Source organism: Physcomitrium patens, chromosome 1 (assembly GCF_059467195.1).
Source record: "Physcomitrium patens ecotype Gransden chromosome 1, ASM5946719v1, whole genome shotgun sequence".
In the NCBI taxonomy this organism is placed as follows: domain Eukaryota; kingdom Viridiplantae; phylum Streptophyta; class Bryopsida; order Funariales; family Funariaceae; genus Physcomitrium; species Physcomitrium patens.
Window position 1 is genome coordinate 5,208,425 of NC_143410.1, and position 4,789 is coordinate 5,213,213.

Here is a 4,789-nt window from a genome sequence, read left to right on the forward strand (position 1 = left end):
AGGATACATCATTTCAAATGATGGTCTCATGATGGATTATAAGAAAGTCCAAACAATCATGAATTAGAAGATTCCAAGGACAGTAAGAGATGTCCAATGTTTCTTGGGATTTGCCAATTACTATCGGATCTTCATCAAAGATTTCTCACGAGTTGCAACTCCACTTACACGCTTGACTAGTAAAGATAAATTCCAATGGAATCAAGAAGCGGAAGCAGCATTTGAAGCCTTGAAGACATCGTTTGTCTCTGCACCAGTCTTATATCGTGTTGACTTTTCCAAGGCATTTTTTATGGAAACAGATGCATCAGATTTTGCCTTGGGTGCAGTTTTATCACAAATGGGAACAGATGAAAAACTTCATCCGATAGCTTTTCATTCAAGAAAATTCTCAGCAGCCGAGATCAATTATGAGATCCACGATAAAGAACTTTTTGCGATCGTGGATTCCTTTCAAGAATGGCGTCATTATCTAGAAGGCGCTTCTAGTCCAGTCACTGTGTATACAGATCACAAGAACCTCGAGTATTTCATGTCAGCACGTGTGTTGAATCGTCGTCAAGCTCGTTGGAGTATGTCTTTGTCAAGATTCGAGTTCATTATCACTTATCGGCCAGGAAAACAACAAGGTTTGTCTGATGCCCTATCTAGACGTTCTTATTTTGTACCAAAAGAAGGAGATGCAGCTTTTGAGCAACAAAGAACGGTCCTCTTGAAACCGGAGCAATTTCATCTCCGAGCAATGAAATCAACATTGAGTGTTGATTCAACTTTTCTCAAGCAAATCCAGTCCAGTATGTCCTCAGACCCTCTTGTTTATGATATCGAGAATAATTCTTCTAAGTCTCATGATCCTTCTAAGTTCGAGTTCAAGAATAATCTATTATATTTTGAAGGATGCCTATATGTTCCAGAAGGAGAAGCACGTTTACGTGTTCTTCAAGCACGTCATGACTTTCCAGCAGTAGGGCACTTTGGATATAATAAGACTTTGGAACTCATATCAAGAGATTTTTGGTGGCCACAAATGTGGAAGTCAGTCAAAGACTTTGTACAATCATGTGATATTTGTTCAAGATCAAAAATTCCTCGTCATCGATCTTATGGACTTCTTCAGCCATTACCTATACCAGAACAACCATGGTCTTCTGTTTCTATGGATTTCATCACAGATATTCCAAGCTCAAGATCTTATGATTCTATATTTGTGATAGTAGATCATTTCACCAAGATGGCACATTTTGTGCCATGTACAAAATCTATCACAGGTGAAGAAACAGCTAAGCTTTTCATTGATAATATCTATCGCTATCATGGATTACCTAAAGATATCATATCAGATAAGAGAACTCAATTTGTGTCAAGATTTTGGAGGACCCTTTTCAAGATTTTAAAAGTGGACATAAAACTATCTTCGGCTTTCCATCCTCAAACTGATGGACAAACAGAGCGCGTAAACCAAGTCTTGGAGCAATATTTAAGGTGTACTATCAACTACCAACAAGATGATTGGACAACCCTTCTGCCATTGGCAGAGTTTGCTTATAATAATATGGTACATTCTTCTACGCAACAAACACCTTTCTTTGCCAATTATGGCTATCATCCACGACTTGATACTTTTGATTTTTCAAAAGTTGATACTCCTGCAGCAAAAGATATGGCAAATCGGTTGTCAGAGTTACATGCAATAATGAAGACGCAATTGAAAGAAGCTCAAGAACGACAAAAGATAAACGCAGATCTATATCGTAAGGAGCAACCACAACTCAACGTGGGTGATAAGGTATGGCTACTTCGTCGCAATATCAAGACTACTCGACCTTGTGATAAGTTGGACTATCGTAGGCTTGGCCCCTTTTCTGTTTCTGAACAGATCAACCCAGTTGCATATCGGTTACATCTACCGGAGTCAATGAAGATCCATCTTGTATTCCACGTATCTCTTCTTGAACCATATAAGACAGTGGATATACAAGGAAGAAGACAAATGCCATCGCCTCCTATAGAAGTAGATAATAATGAAGAATTTGAGGTGGAAGAGATATTAGACTCAAGGCGGCGCCGAAATAAGCTGAAATATCTTGTTCATTGGCGCGGATATGATATTAGTGAACGCACATGGGAGCCATCCAGGAATCTAGGAAATGCATCAGCTAAAGTCAAAGTTTTTCATCAATGACATCCATCAAAACCAAGATGAAAATCTCTCTTATAAAAGAGACAAGATTGAGGCAAGATAACATTCAATCCTTGTTTGTAACTTCTTTGCATTTGTGACGCTAATTAGATAGAGAGCCAACAACCAGCGGATTCAACTCAAGAAACTTCGTTTGCTGACCTGCCGGACGAGACATTACGATTGTCACAACCTTCAAGACGATGCAATCGAGATGAAGATCTTCAAGAACGACATGTTCTTCCTCGAATAGATGGTGAGATACAACGCATTTGGTATCACAATTTGGGAAGGGACTCTCGATGTTTGGTGATTTTGCTAGAAGTAGGAACAACTCCTGATGGTATTCCGAATATTCTATTCGAAGGAAGTTACGAGGGCCTCAACAATGATCAAATAACTGGGTGGTCTTCCCGCCCTGGTATGGGACACTACCGATGGTTGAGAGGCCCTATCAATCATCTTCGAAGAGAACAGAGATCAGAGTATGTGGCGAATACAATTCGTCGCATCATAGATTTCCTCAACATATGATGACCGCTCCTCGTGGAACTCGTCTCTAGAAGGGGAGGTAATGTCACGGCCATAATCATGTAAGCTAATAATTACATATAGAAATAGGTAGAAGTAAGTAAAAGTAGATAAAAGTAAGTTAATTCTATAATATTTAATATAGAAGCTTCCTAGAAACTTCCTAGACGCTGCTTTGACTTCATAGGTGTCTTTAATTGACTTTTTGGATTAGAAACGTGGTCAACAAGTTGGCCATGTGCCACACATGTTGTTAGCTTGAAGATCAAGCTAACTATGTGGCCCACACGTAGAAAAACTTGCCTTGTAAGTCAAGGCATGTGTCCTACAAAGTCAACACATATTGGAGGTCCTATAGAACGTCGCCACGTAGCCCCTAGTTAGATAGTATATATAGAGACAAGAGTGAAGGCTTCTTCACTCTTGTCAACTCCTTTCTTGCTTCTAGTCTAGTTTCAAGGGTCTCTAGTTTTCTTGTCTTTTGGCAATAGCCATTTTAGTTTCTCTTTTCAATATACATACTTATTATTCATATTTTATTACTTTTCTTTGAGTGAAGGCTTACTTGTCTGAACTGTTTTTTCATCGAGTTCTTGTCCTTGACAATTAGTCCAACTTATGACATGGTCGCTTGGTCTTGATATTCTATCGAAGAAGCCATGCTTTATCTCCAATTTTGAAAGTAGGTGCTTGATTCCGAAATCTATCTGCAGACGCCTTGTAGGATTCTTGAACGGATTGTTATTGAAGCTTCAACATATTTTGAAGCTCTAATAGTTGTTTTGCAAATCCTTCAGCTACTGGATTGTTATTTGTTGATGGACTCAATAAATCAAGCTTCGGATGATACCCATAGTTGGAAAAGAATGGTGTGTATTGAGTCAACGCATGGAGGGTGTTGTTATATGCAAACTCGGCTAGCAGCAGATATGTGGTCCAATCGTCTTACTGATAGTTGATGCTGCATCGTAAGTATTGTTCCAAGACTTGGTTCACCTGTTCCGTTTGGCCGTCAGTTTGAAGATGAAAAGTCGAACAAAGCTTGATATCCACCTTCAGTATCTCAAAGAGAGATTTCCAAAACTTTGATATGAACTAGGTTCCTCGATCTGATATGATATCATCTGATAGTCCATGATAATGATACACATTATCGAGAAAGAGCCTTGCTGTGACTTCACTGGACGATGTCTTCTTGCAAGGGACAAAGTGTGCCATTTTTGTAAGCCGATCTACCACCACAAAGATGCTGTCAAATGAGTTCGATGATGGTAGGTCCGTGATGAAGTCCATGGAAATTGAAGACCATGGTCGACGTGGAATCTGCAATGGCTGTAGGAGTCCATAAGGGCGATGCTGAGGATTCTTGGATCTTAAATAGATGTCGCAGGAGAGGACAAAATCTTTCACATCTTTTTACATTTGGGGCTACCAAAAATCTCGAGAAATAAGCTCCAAGGTCTTCTTGAATCCAAAATATCCCGCAGTTGGAAAATCGTGGCGAGATTGAAGAACTCGGAGTCGTACTGGTCCTTTTGGGATATATAACCGCTCCTCAAAGTATAAAAGATCTCCCTCCACCTTAAACTTGTCGTCATTGGCACGCTGCTTAATATCAATGGCTACTGAATCTTCAATGGTCACGGCACGTACCTGATTCAGGAAATCAGCATCAATTGGCAAAATAGTAGCACAAAGTTGAAATTGCTCTGGCTTCAACAATGTCGTGCATTGTTGATCAAACGCTACTTCTCCAGCCTTTGGTACAAGATACGATCTCCTCGATAAGGCATCAAATAGGCCTTGTTGCTTTCCATGTCGATAAGTAATAACAAAATCGAACTTAGATAGCAACATACTCCACCAAGCTTGACGTCGATTTAGAACTCGAGCTGACATAAAATACTCCAAATTCTTCTGATCTATGTATACGATCACTGGATGTGCAGTTCCTTCAAGAAAGTGACGCCATTCTTGGAAAGAATCCACTATAGCAAGAAGTTCCTTATCGTGGATCTCATAATTGATTTCAACAACAGAGAACTTTCGAGAATAGAATACAACCGGATGGAGCTTCTT